We start from the raw sequence: 15,251 nt of genomic DNA on the forward strand, positions 1-15,251 counted from the left end.
AATTTTTATGTAACCCATGAATTTTTTTAGCCAGAATGATAAACGTGTATGTATATCTAGATTACATAACTGCATTACACCACTACTAAGCTGTAAAATCGTAGTTTTTGTTAGTGACTACACTCTTTATGACTTCGAAAGATTTATGATTGCGAAGAAAGAAGATACTAACTTTATGCTTTACATTTTGGGTTGTAGTCCTCTCTTTCCATGAAAAAAACTCCTTATTGAATTAAAATTTTCGGCACCAAAATTCCCTTGTCATAGTTTTTTAAATGTGTTGCGCAATTATTCCGCTTGCTGTTTTTTAAAATTATTTTATCATCTGATCTGGCTTCTTAGAGTTTCCCTTTTTTTACTCATTTCTTCCTTCTATCTAGTGGTACTCCATGAAACTGCTTAATTGCAGCCTAGCAAAAACGCAGTTACTTTGTCGAGGTAATTACGGAATGAAAGATTAATTAGCCTTTGAAGGTAGAGCATGCTATTGATACCAGCGGCGTACTATCTCTGGGAATGTCCCTTGGAAGTTTAAATTGCATCATCTTATGTGAAACATTTATTATTCTCTTTTGGAAACCATTGCAGTTAATATGATCAATGAAACATAAAAATTGAAGGGAAATCTTAGCAGTGAATTGCTTTTTATTAAGTGTACCCGTATTGGCAGCCTCCATGGAGATGCAATCAGCGGTGATGATGTAAAATTTATAGACATTCTGCCCGACGCTCGATTTTAATCACCTTTGCACTTGTTTTTAGTCGACTTGCCAGAGCAGGAACTTAAAAAGTTAGTCTTTAGGTCACGCAAAGTTGTTAGGCAAATACCCATAATATATTACTTCTGCACTGGTAATTCTTCGGCTTTATATGGCTCCAGTAAATGGATATATACGCGATGTTTTCCTTTGATCCCCTCTATGGACTACTGATCCCCTCTATGGACTATTATGGACTATTGATGATCATAATACAGAGCCGTGCCCCGGTGTAGGGCGATTGAGAGCAAATTAGATAATTTGTTAATGCAAAAATAAAACGAGCCTTAAGGAATAAAATAAATGATACATCATCATAATAAATAGTCAACATTTCTAAAGGCCGTTTTACACGGGGCACGGAATTGCGCAGGTTAGAGCTGCATTAATTTCTAAAATGGCGTGGAATTGCGCGAAATTAGAACAGGGGCTGTTCTGCCGTCTCGCATCCATGCATTCTCGCATGTGTTCTAGCAATTCACCGCTTTACACGACGCAATTTTGATTGCGCCTTCGCACGCACGTCAGATTGCGCAATTCCGTGTACCGTGTAAGACGGCCTTAAGATTATTTTGAAGCAGCTCTTCGCTCATTTCTCTAGGATACATAGATTAAATTCAACTACTCATAAAAAATTCAGGATACATTGTTCATTTATTATTGACTAATTTTATATGCACGGGAAGGGATAATTGGACAGAATACGATGGTATTTTTTATATTGAAATTGCATTTTATTTGCTTCCCTAAGTTCCTTCAGGGAATTTGAGAGCATGTTTTACTTATGTATCATACGTTAGGGAATAATAAGTTTTTTTAATGCTTAAGAAAGACGCAAAAAATCAAATAAAATTTTTTATTCATAATTCATTATTTATAATCTTTAATTGCTCATATTTTCAAATTTTCGGGACCGTACCCACGCATATCATCTGTAGAGCTCGAATTCAAGACTTTCTCTGTCTATCGTCGGAGCACATAGAGCGTGTAAACTAATGACCTATATCTGATGCAAAACCCAAATTTTAGATCGATGACCGCTTTCGTATTTGCAGTGGGCGGGCAGGCAAAAAGTTTTTGCGCTTGGTGGACACCTCGGGCTAAAACCACAAATTGGATTGATGAATAAGCAATGGGTGCGTGGGGAAAGCCTTCCTTTCATCTCTATGTGGAGAAGGAAAAGACGGAAGCAGACTCCGGAACGGTATTTTGACTGTCGTCGACCTAGTAACATGGACGCCAATAATATGGGCCAAAATGTCTATTCATTGCGTAAAGCTTATACTTTAATTTTTAAAAATCGTCGCGTAGTTTATTTCATTTTATGCCAAAATATGATCAATTATTTTCCTCTCAGGTAATAAGTGGAATTGAACAAATTCAAGTTGGACAAATTTTCATGAAGGTAGATACACTGCTGTATGAATCTCAGTCAAAATCACTTTTTATCTATTTAGCCAGAACTTTGCACTTCAATGATTTATTAATTATTTATCTGAGGCAATTATGTGTGTAGATAAGAGAGATAATATAGGTACTTCAAGTACGTGAATGTTAAGGAGGATTTGATTCTTTGCCGGCAAATGGTGGCTGTTAATATCCCTTGGCTTCCCACCAGGTTAGGCACTCCATTTTTGCCGATGTTTCGATGGAATGCTTTTTGAAATGGATTGCCTAACGCGGTGGGAAAGAGAAAATTGTAGGATGATTGAGAGCAAAATATATATTTTGTTAATGCAAAAATAAAACGAGCCTTAAGGAATAAAATAAAAGATACAACATCATAATCACTAGCCAACTTTTCTAAGATTATTTTGAAGCAGCTCTGAACTCAGTTCTCTAGGATACATAGATTAAATTAAATTACTCATAAAAATAGAGCAATAGAGAGGAAAATGAAATTTTGTTTACAAATAAGTATAAAGAGTATAAATTTATATAATTGTAAATAAACGAGTAATTTAAGAAATACATAAATTGATTAGTTGATGAATGAAACACATGTGTGGATTGAATGTGAAAGAAAAATTATGATTGACATCAATTAAACGAATGTATAAAGATATGAAAAGTTATTATAGATGCATAAAATTAATGGAGCGACTGAAAAGGAAAGAAATTGTTTGTTTGTACCTAACCTAAAAAAGTCAGCATTGGATTAAATAGACATGAAAAAGATAAATTTACGTCATATTAAGGAAATTCACGAGAGAAATTCACAGCTTATGTTAATTCCTGCTAAAACATTATGTTGACCAACGGGCATGATTCGCATTTTTTTCACAAAGCTAACATTGGAGATTACGCATTTTGCCTTTCGTGCCTCGACTCGGTTGATAATGAGGCAGCGAACGTATATGGAGGTCGATGCTCTGTCAGGGTAAATTTTTTTTTAGATGCATCTCTGTTCGCAACAAAATTTATTGTTTACAGCAGTCTTCATCAAGGAATTAAAGTCGTTTATTGCTTTTCAAAGTCACCTTCGAGCACGATAAATGTGGATTCGTACGCTGGGAGTTGAAAGAGTGAAACAAAAATCCACATTTTTATTTACTTTCCTTTTCGCCGCACCTCGCTTACCTAAGAAAACGAGTTCCACCACCTATAACAGCTGGAACCATTTGGGAAGCGATGAAAATATGACGGACTTAAATGCCTCAGTGAATGAGATAATCTCTCAATTCGTGTGATAAAAAGTACTGCTGTCAAACTACGCATTCGAGGTGATTCAAAAGAAATGTGGTGTTTTGGTGGAGACTATCATCACTGGCATAAAGAGGGTCACGTATTTGCGAGTATCAGAACATCTATATCTACATAATATCCTGCGGGCCACCTCCTGGGTGTTTGGCAGGGGGCAATGAATCACCAGTATGCTGCATGCAAGAGGATGCATGCACGCCACATGGTCATAAAAATGTTACGCATACTAACATATTATACTTCCACATTCATGCAAAGGCAAAACAAGACAACTACTCACGGAGTCAATCTGCCATGAAGCTAGAAAATGCAAAAAATGCAGTCATTGGTGTAATTAGTGCAATTCCGCCGCGTCCAATTCGATAGATATCAAATTTAAAAAACTTATTATAATGTATAGAATATTACAAGATATAGAATCACTTTAGAATTTATAGTGCACTAGAGGGAGAAAGGATAACAGAGATAGTGCTGATGGAATTTCTGACAAAACTGGATTATGTTTGGGGCTCACATTAGAAAATTCATGATTAAATAAGAATGAGGTCCGAAAATAATATGAATTTAAAGGCCTAAAACGCGGCGTAATTGGACTAATTACACCAATAACAGCATTTTTTAAATTTTCTAGCTTCATTACATTGACATATAATCCGAGAACTATTTTACCATGAATTAAACGAGGTCAAGATAAGAAGAAAAAAATTAATTAATAAGATATTTTATTTTTGATCCTTGGAATGTTTTCACATTTCAGATGTCCAATAATTATTGTCGCCAATCAGGTTGAATGCTTGGATACTGGTACACATAAATAGTGAATAGACGTCTGTGTTGATCTCTTCAATATGATGAGCCCTAAAGGGCTATTGGAATCAAAACAATTGATAAGGCGGAATCTTCTGGGAAATTATAAGAGCTATTGGCTTGTCCCACGTGAATCTCAAGGACAACATCTGCAGCTGGAATAACACTCTCATCCGCTGAAAACGATTTCGAATTCGCATATTCAACTACTAGAAGTAAGCGAGAGTCAGATGCATAAGTGATTGTAACTCTCAAAAAGAGTCCCCTTGGTAATGAATCATTTTTATGATCTGTAATGACAATTATTTCTCTCACTCTGATTTGGTGGCACATATTGCATTGCATTGTTATGTTAGTTTTTTATGATCATTAAAGAATCAAATCATAAAATAAAATCTGCTTATGAACATAGAGCTACGCAAATCCATAAAATATTAACCTCCATAAACTTGAGAATCCATTTAATATTTACGCATACTAGGATTTGATTGCTTCATCAGCGAAGAAGAGATGTCTCTCAGAGAAGGAAGAAGAACACCATCTTAGAATCACACTATATTTCACATGCCTAACAGAAGCTATGTAATAAGAGATTTATCCTACGGATTAGGCGTAGGAATTCATTTTCCCCTGGAATAAAGGACTTTAATAAATTAGAGATGGATGGATGGATCCGTTAAATACCTCACAATGCGCACCTGAGCTTGTATGTAGTCTCATACTTCGGCGGCTGGCATTCTAGTATCCCCCTCTATAAACCTATTGATGTAACTTCTAAGGTATAAAGTAGGTGTATGTACACAATACCAACAATTTTCTTATTTTTGCCTTCACTAAGCCGAGGAAGAATACCCAAAGTATGCACATATTACATCACAGGCGCTATCATTGGTATTCAGTAATCCGAAATCAGCATGACGCAGATTTCCATTCAATTCTCCAATCGGCTAGTTTTTTTTACTTAAAAAATTTATATCTGAAGTGTAATATCGTGATAATCGGAAAAACTTTGAGAAATTGATTTGCACCTCATCTAGCGCCTTCGTGAAGAATGGGTATGCAATTGATTAACCTTTTCCCGCTGAGATTCAAACCTGAGCTTTTATTTTGTGAAGCCATATAGTTATTGTATCATCTCCTTCTACGGCGATGTCAGAAAATATAAATTTAAAGAACGTGTAGAATTTCCACCTTGGAAAAATCGTTTGCCATGATGATATATTCCCTCAAGTCTGCAATATAATCCAGGAAATTTAATTTTTGCACTTTGTGCGCTAGTGGGTGGCTTACAATCAGTAAAGGTTTGTCGTTGTCTATTCCGCGGTTATTATCGACAAAATAAAAATAAGCCATTGGAGGAGGAGTTACTGTCCACTACATTATCGATTTCCAAGCGGTATGGTGGATATTTTACCGTTGGTTGTTGATTTAAGTGAATAATTTGACGAAGAAAAACTTTAACTTGAGAAAAGGTCATGGAACGGGGTACATACTTATTTTTTATAGCTCAGAATTGCTCAGAAAACTTGATAATCGTAATTCAGAGCCTTGCCCCGGTGTAAGGCGATTGAGAGCAAATTAGATAATTTGTTAATGCAAAAATAAAACGAGCCTTAAGGAATAAAATAAATGATACATCATCATAATCACTAGTAAACTTTTCTAAGATTATTTTGAAGCAGCTCTTCGCTCATTTCTCTAAGATACATAGATTAAATTCAATTACTCATAAAAAATAGAGCAATAGAGAGAAAAATAAATATTTTGTTTACAAATAAGTATAACGAGTATATATTTATATAATTGTAAATAAACGAGTAATTTAAGAAATACACGAATTGATTCGATGGTGAATGAAACACATGCATGGATTGAAAGTGAAAGAAAAATTATGATATAACATAAATTAAACGATTATATAAAGTTATGAAAAAGTTATTATGGATGCATAAAATTTTTGGAGCGATTGAAAAGGAAAGAAATCGTTTGTTTGTACGTAACCTAAAAAAAGTGAGCATTGGATTAAATAGACATGAAAACGGATAAATTTACGTCATATTATGGAAAAAGTATTTGATATTTAAAAAGTTAATGGCACGAGCCAGTGGAGAGATAAAGGATGTGGAGGTACGGGTTTTAAAAATCGGTGGGCGGACGTCCTTTAGTGGGTGACTGGGAGGAATGTGAAAGAGATTTGCTCGAAAAAGGACCAAAAGCTTGTGAGCAGGGCGTTGGGGAAGGGGGAGAGGTTGGTTGAAGTGGGGTGGGCGGAGGGGGAGAGTGAGGCATACGTGCAGTGCGGGGTGGCCTACCCACAATGGGGAGCCGATCTATCGCCTCCCGATTTGGCGCGGACGGCCGCAGTAAAAGTTACCCGGCGAACAACGACACTCAACTCGCCACGAGGTGGCGTTCGATGGCGGGCAGTTTCATCGATGGAAATTCAATGAATGAAAACAAAATACTCGATTCCGCCAAATGGTTTCCATGTACTGAAGTAGTCGAAAAATAGTGGAATGTAATTTTTTCGCTACTGATTGTGGAAGTCTGTACTGACGTTAAACAGCTAAAGCATTGCTATGATGGATTCGTAAAAACTTCCTTAACGGAATGTTTTTTATATTTTACTTCAGATTCTGTCCGTTGTGATTCTTATATGAATTGAATTTTGTTAGCGCTAATCAGTATAATTTCGTACATTGATTCGTGAAAGACGGATTTTATTTATTTATTGCCGCACTTCCGATGACAGCATTATTCGGCCTTTAAATCGAGGTTTTTGAAAAATTTTGACAATGAAACGTGCATAAACATCCATGCCCTGGATGAGGGTAACTTACCCAGGCGGGACTCAGACCCGCGACCTTTGGTTTGGTAGGCGAGAACTTTACCCCTCCGTCTCCGAGGCCGGCTAAATGTATTAATCTATCAATCGAATTTTCCACATGTTTTGATTTTAATGTTTCGAAGTGTTTTATATACCTCGGATAAAATATATGGACCATATAGAGATGGATGTGAAAGAAGAAATACGTAGGTGAGAAAAAATTAGCTGATAGAAGAATTAAGTGGAGAGCTGCGCCGGACCAATCTTAAGATTGTTGACCAGTGACGATAATCACTGGTGGTAATTATTATCAAAGTAGGTTTACCACTTATTGATTGTAATAGGCACTGAAGTGTAAAACAATGGAATGCTGCTACCCCCTCCTCAAGTGAAGCGAAGAATTGACGCATCTGGCCATCTTGAGAAGGACCTCAAAGGTTGTGCTCCATTTAAATGCATAGGAAATCGCGAAACTTTGAACTTTTTCTCTCAGCTTGCACATTTGGGGCGAGGTTCCGACTTGGGAGATAAATTTTATGGATCCCAGTGGATAGTTTTTCTCAGCTCAAAATGTACTAATGTCTCCATCAAATTTGCACATTTCCCCATTTAACATGTTAGTCATAATATGGGATGAAAAAAATCACGAATGTTACTTTAGAGGATTTTCAAGTCCGCCGCAGGAATCGTTTTCGCTCCGCGCACATTAAAATGAGATGTAAAAAATTGCCACTCGCGGCGTTACAAGTCATCGATATCCACTTTTCACGAGGAAATTAGCGGCAGTAATACGCAACGGAGCCAACAAGTAAAATAAACCACACATATAACGCATGCGGAACGATTACCAACAATTAAAGACCACTTCCACCACTGCTAATGGCGAAAGTCACAATGAACGAGATACCCCTTCCGGTTAGTACCGCCGAATAAAATGCGCGCGAAAAGAAAACAGATATACTCTTAACCATCATGTTCTTGGCCCTCCTTTAACGACGTCCCCTTGGACTTAAAACTCAAAATGCCGTATCTCACAATGCTCGTCCACCTTGCAAAAATTAATCACTGTGTTGGTGTACGAGAAGGGGGAGAGTTTTATCGCAGGGACCAAACCCCAGTCTATCAAACGGAATTGCCGAACTCACTCATGAAAACATGTACACACCCATTCACGAATTCAAACATTCAAAACAAGATCCTGAGGGCTGTAGGGACCCAAACTAAGGTTTCTTGGGCTACAACGCGAGAGTCTTCACAGGGATGGAGAGGCCCTGATAAGGATGCCTAGTTGCTGGTAGATGTGCACCCACGTACTCGGGGAAAAGTCACACACACATTCACTCACCCATGGATGGCTTCAACATTCCAGAGGAAATTAGCTCAAAGAAGGGCGTAGTCAAAGGTCAGAAGGGGACGAGCAATTGGTACATGGCAGTCGGCTGTGAAATGTCAGAAAGGGCGTTATGTCCGTTTTTCTACTCCATTGATTTTATTATTAACAGATACAGAGAATCAGAAACCACACTTTCCGCCTTAAGGATAAAAATATCTTTAGCTAATCTCTAGCAGCAGAGCTATTACTACAGCAAATTGCCCAAATTGGTCAAAATCCGGATCCTGATTCTTGAGAGGTGAAAGAAGTTATCTAGGTGCCTTTTCATAAGACCAAAATACCGCATACAGCATCAGTATTTGGTACTAAATCGATTGCCTTAATCAATAGACTTTCCTAAAATGGTACAATTTTAGCATCATATAGTGTGACACATAGCCCGATAGACAATTAGTCAACGCCAATTACTTATGTATGTTGTTCTTGTCTCTTGATAATGGATCTTTTATGAAATAACTCAAGTTACGTTTATTGATTTGCTTGGATGAAGTAACCCAAGTCACTTCATAAAAGCAAATCTATTTCTAATTCTGGGAAGTGTTCAGGAGAGATGAAAGAGTTATTTAGTCGCCTTTTCATATTGCTAATATACCGCATACGGCATCAGTATTTGGTACCAAAGAGATCGCCATAATCCAAAGACTTCCTTAGGAGAGAATGATTGTAGCATCACATAGTGTGACAAAAAGCCCACTAGATAATTTGCCAACGCCATTTACATACATACATTGCAATTGCCTCTTGATTATTCATCGAATAGATACCATTGTCCCTCGATAGCGATATAATGTCATCATAAATCATCGTAATATTATATCAACATGGCATAAATATAGTTTTTTCCCCTTTTAATGATCTCCATACTTAACATCAAATTTGAATCTTTGAGTGTAGGTCTTAAAATTGAAATGTAATTTTTTCTGACCTTTCGGTTTATTTATAAACCATCATCAGGGCTTGAAATAAGTACGTAATTTCGTTACATAAACAAAATAAAGGGTTACAACAATGTTTTTTACAATAGTGTCATAAAAAAGAAACATTCAGTTGTAAATTAACAAAAAAGAAGAAACTAGAATTTTGTCATACCTTTTTGCAAAGTCAATTGATGGTAACCAAGCTAATACAATTTATGGTTACATGTCAAATATCATTATAGTGATGAATTGAGATTTTTATTTTTCTTGACTCAATTTTTAACGTTGATTAGTGTCTTGGAGTGTAAGTCTTTAAGAATAAAATGGAAAAATTTTGGCCAACGTTTTGGTTTATTTTCATACCTTCATCAGGGATTTTTTTGCAACGAATATGATTTATTTATGCATACCGGTACTAGCCATGATGATAATTTTACGGAGTCACTCGCAACGCACAAATTGTGTGAATAATCCACAGAGAAAAAAATCATTCGCCTTGACCGGGATTAAAATTTTCCACCGAGGAGAATGACACATCGGTATTTTAACTGGCTAAACCACAGGACCGGCAATCGGGAGATCCGGGTTCGATTCCCGGTCAAGGCGAATAATTTTTTCACTGCAGATTTTCGCAAATGCATATAATTAGTTAAAAATCGGGATAAATTGTGTATTGATAGTAATAATAGTGGGTTAATAATAGATAGTTATACGTTCAGAAAAACACCGTCGTATCTGGAGTGATGCGTCCTCTAAGTTCTCCTTACCACTTAAACCCACTCGCCGCTGCATATATATGTTTCTCCGCCGCTTAGGTGTTACCTGTCGCGTTTGGAGACTTGAGGGCCGAGTGTAGGTGGGCCAGGTAGCGTAGAGAGAGGTAAGGGAAGGAGTGTGGGGAAGACCTCTCAAACTCGAGGATGGAGAACTTGCGTGGGGCGGCCATCTCCTTTTTAAATGCGAGGCGGACAGGGGAAGGGAGATATCAGACCGAAGTCACGTGGGTGTCCACGGAATGAGTGCAGCGTGGGTTTTTCGGTCGGTCAGCGTAGGAAGATAGCCTTTCTTTTTTGAATTTTTTTTAAGCACCACACGTCCCCCTTTTCTTTACCTCCCTTACAGCTTATCCTTCTTCTTCGAGACGTGTTTGCATGAAAGAGTGTGAGGATTTTTATGGGCTAAGAAAAATGCAATGTGCCTGAAGGAATGCGCGGGGTGAGTCATACACTTACATGTCGTTAGAGGGTGCAATAGACCGATAAGGTTATGTACACTGGACGCTCGTGGTACATTCAAGAATCATATTCTTCGAAGAAAGTCCGTGGATTAAGGCGATTTCTCTGTACCAAAGACTGACACTGTGCAGTGCTCCCAACATAATACGGCACTCCAAATTTTCTGGCCCTGCAATTGATTCGGCGTTTTTATACAGGCAGCTACCAAATTGGTTGGTCGGTAATTTCGTTTGGTCTACTTCGCAGGAGAGGGTAGCCCGACTCAGAAAAAAGGGGAAGTAGTGCTTACGGAGAGGTGAGCCTCCACTTCATTGGAATAATGTGGACTATTGTTATGAAACAATACATTACTGCAATGTAAGTTTAATTGTTCTTTATTGTGGTTTTACTTCACATTAACAATTCATTTTCGTGCATGTACTAATTCAGTGTACCTATAGTAGAAAATATTAAATACATGTATGTATATAATATATCTTAAGATATATATTATGCATACATGAGAGATATATTATCTTAAGATAGATATCTTGAGATATATTATACAGATGAAATGAAAAGAAATCTCCTACAGAGCTGAAGGCTACCCTAAAGATCGATTTGGAGCTAAGAGATTGAAGGATTAGGACTTGGACTAATAGGTAATATTTTGAAGGCAGCAACATTAATATAGACTAATAATAAATATTTTTTCCATTAAATAAAATTCTCGTTATTTTCTGAACACACCTCATAGATAACTACTTTCACCTCTCGAGAATCAGGGTCTGAATTCCTACTTATTTGAGTACTTCGCTGAAATTCTAGATCAGCAACTACAGATGTGGTGAAGGTATTAAATATTTTTTGTAGGCAGGAATGTATGGTTTCTGATATCCTATCTCTGAATATACGTTAAAAGTAAATAAAATTATTGGGGCAAAAAATTGTAAAAAAGGACATGATTTTTATCTCTACGTACTACAGTGCGTGCAAGTTCTAAGAATTTCTGTCTATGTTTTCGCACAAAGTCCACTAGACTATTAGCTATCGCAATTACATATGTTGTTCTTGTGTCTTCATTAGTCACCTGAAAGCTACCATTTTCCATTTATAACGGTACTATTATCATTGAAATTGGACGGTAAATGAAATAAAACCTGTTTTAGTGTATATAATGTGTTGTTACTATTGAACATGATCAGCAATCGGCTGCTAATGGAGGAATCTTGAGTTTATACAGGTTGAAGCTTTTGACATAAAAAAATAAATTGGATCCAGGAGGCACAGGGAAGGAACTAGAATCTCTACCCATAATGTTATAATTCACACCCCTTCGGGTTAGTACGGGGTGAGCATTACCCTCACATATCCATTAATGTGTATCTAGCGTGTATGAGTATACCCTTAAATTTCTCCCTAAATCAATAGTCAGTTTGCATCAGTGATAATACCAAAACGGAGAATTATTTTGAAAAAATTGTTTTCTAGATAAAATACAGAATATTCTGCGGCATGGAATTTACGTGACCATGGAAAGACAAGGAAGAGGTAGTGATCAATCTACTCCTACTCCAACCGTTATAGCATCAGGTAATAAAATGCGTCATTTTTTCCTCTACATCCATTTAGGAATCATTCTGCTCGGCGGAATGAGGCGGAAGAGGCGACCTCTTCCCACTGGCATTTCCAGTGTTAGCATAAAGCGAGCATTTTTCATTCCAAAAATCTCCAGACCAGGATCCTGGAGGAGTCCTCACGCCCCCGTACCCGTTCTCCCGTGTTTACAATCTCCCGGACTTTTCCCTCTGTTAGTGTTTTTTTTTCTTCTTCGAGTGTGCTTTTTTTTCCTTGTCAACCTTGCGTGGTCTTAGATCGTTGAACCCTTGAGCATGGGCGTATAGTCTTATTGCGACAACTCCCAATCGCACAAACGTGGCGTAATTGCTCGGAAACCGTCGTCTCCCTGAACTCTTATCTCAAGACTTGGGAAGGAGTTGTCGGGGTACTGGGTCTCTTCGCGGAAGCTTTTAGTCGGCAGTATCGGTTTTCCACAGATAAAGAATGAAAGATAGTTTTTGAAGAATATAAGTCTCCTCCAAGACATAGTATCGAATAGCGGTTAGATTAAAATCGCAATTAAGTTACTCAAGTTTCTTCATAAAAGCGAACCTATTTCTTATTCTGGAAAGTATTTTTTATAATACGAATTCATTATTTGGCATAGTGAAATGTATGCTACACACAAACAGAGCTAAAGAACTTTAAAGTTAAAATCCACGTAAAATAATTTAATTTCATTTGTGAATTGAATTATTTTGAACACTAGTGATGAGTATTTAATAAGGAACTAAACATTTTCGATTTGGCAAATTTATCGCGGTTTCCGTTGGAAAGAGCTAGCTAAAATTCACCCTTCATTATTATAGGTATTAGATTACATGTTAAATATTACAATTGCAATGAAGATAGGTATTCCAAATATATAAAACACCTCTTCCGGGGAGATTGGGTCTTCTCGCGGAAACTTAGTCCCTCTTTCAACGCAGAATCGTCTTACTTTGGGAGGGAGAACGGAGAAAAGTTTTTCAGGATTTAATTTTGATGAATTTATTTGATCACGTATGAATATTATTCTATTTACAAGCATTGATAAATAACTTTAACGCTAATATCCACGTAAATATTTTAATATTTTAAAGGAACTGCAAAATATGCACGCTAATGATGAGCATTAAATTAAACACTGCACTATTTCGTTGGCGAATTTATCACCGTCTGCTATGAAATTTAGCTGGTTAATAGTCATCTTTGTTAAGATGTTACATTCATTGCGAATATTTATTACGCAAAGATAATAACTATTTCAAATTTATCGTTTTCCAAATAATTAATATGTGAAAATGTTCTGGCCATTTTAAATTACTATTTCCATCTTTTAAGTTTTATTCAGTACTCATTCTGCGATTAATCATTTGAAGCTGATGACATTTAAATAAAAAAAATTCTCATTGGTATTTTTAGTATAAGCCATTTTGGGCGCTTCGACTGGAAAAATTTAATTATATTCCACCTATTTACTTTTATTTACAAACCTAATGTTAACAATGAAAATAGTCGTGAAAAATCGTTCGACATAACAGGAATTACGAATCCATGAATCTGAATCCATGAATCACCGGCTAAATGTACTGCCACATACTTCGCTGAATTCTTTCGGGACGGATTTTAATTGTTGCCACAGCAAACATATATTTAAACTCGCTTTGCTCGCTGGGGGGGGGGGGGGGGGTGTAGAGGCCCCGTAAAGGCCTTCGGCCATGTTTTGGTCGCTATGGAAGGTCTTATACTTTTTGTATGCCGCTTGCTACTTACAGATCTTTTACTTTTCAATTGGCTAGATTATATATAAGTAATATTTCTACTTTCAAGTAAAACGAGCGTATAGTACGTCGGTTACAATATGAAAGTAAAATATTAATGAAGAGGAACGTTTTTCTGAGGGACTAAGAAAATAAAATGGATTTTTATGAGTCTGACAGATTATCTCACTTATTCAATTCAAATACAAAATAACGTCGAGAGCATGTTCCCTTGTAACACTCAATTTATACCTACTTAATATCATAACATAACGAATTTACGAAATACAATGAACTACAGTAAACTAAATTTTAATTGATAAGTGGAGATCCTTAGCATGAATTGGGCCTAGTATGACGAATTTAGAAATGACGATTTTATTGAAAGATTATTTGTCATGATCGCGAATGATACCACTTCAGGAAATTTTTTAATGAGTCGGTATACACAAACATCTCCTTACAGCTTTAATATCCAATATAATGCGAAATTAAATCATCTGGTGAGTAGCAGATGACAACTTTTAATGAACAAGGCATCATGTCATGATTTAGAATATATTTAAGCTAAATAACTTAGTTCATAATTTTTCCTGGGGTTTCAGACAATTTTAGAGGGGGTCTTCATAAGACTTTTTGTCGTATCTCGTCTCGTTCACCCCAAACATTTGTATTAGTGGGTGAATGAGTGAGTGGTCGTTAGGGGATTTTATGATATATAGATACTTGAACAAAACCACCGTAAATTGGGTTATTATGATTCGAATCCCGTTCTAGATCTTTACATGGAGAATTTAATTTTTGATACACTATATCCTTCACTCTCTAACTCACCTTGAATATTTCTTACCGGCTTTTACCCCTGCATAACTTAGGTGAACCGTTTTAGAGGTTAATGTCCCTCAGGACAGACATAGATAGCTCTTTGTGTCAAAAATGAATGGAAGAAGCGGACACCCTCCACATCTCCGAATTTGGCTGCGGCTAGCCTTCAGACTTTCTGATGCCCATTTTTTACGCCCTTCTCCTTTCTTTTCCAATGAAACTTATTTTTTCCGTCCTGACATCAGGTAATTTATGGGAAATATAGCTTTATTTTCATAAAATAATTTTTTCGATAGCTTCATTATAACTTGGGGTCTTATTGTTGGAAATGAAAACAGTTTTTTTTAAATTATGATTTGTAATACCATTATTGGTAAAAAACAGTAATTTGAAATTATAGCTCAACCGACCGTCCATTCAGTTGATGTGGATTTGTTTTACAGCT

Source organism: Ischnura elegans, chromosome 5, assembly GCF_921293095.1.
Source record: "Ischnura elegans chromosome 5, ioIscEleg1.1, whole genome shotgun sequence".
Classification (NCBI taxonomy): Eukaryota; Metazoa; Arthropoda; class Insecta; order Odonata; family Coenagrionidae; genus Ischnura; species Ischnura elegans.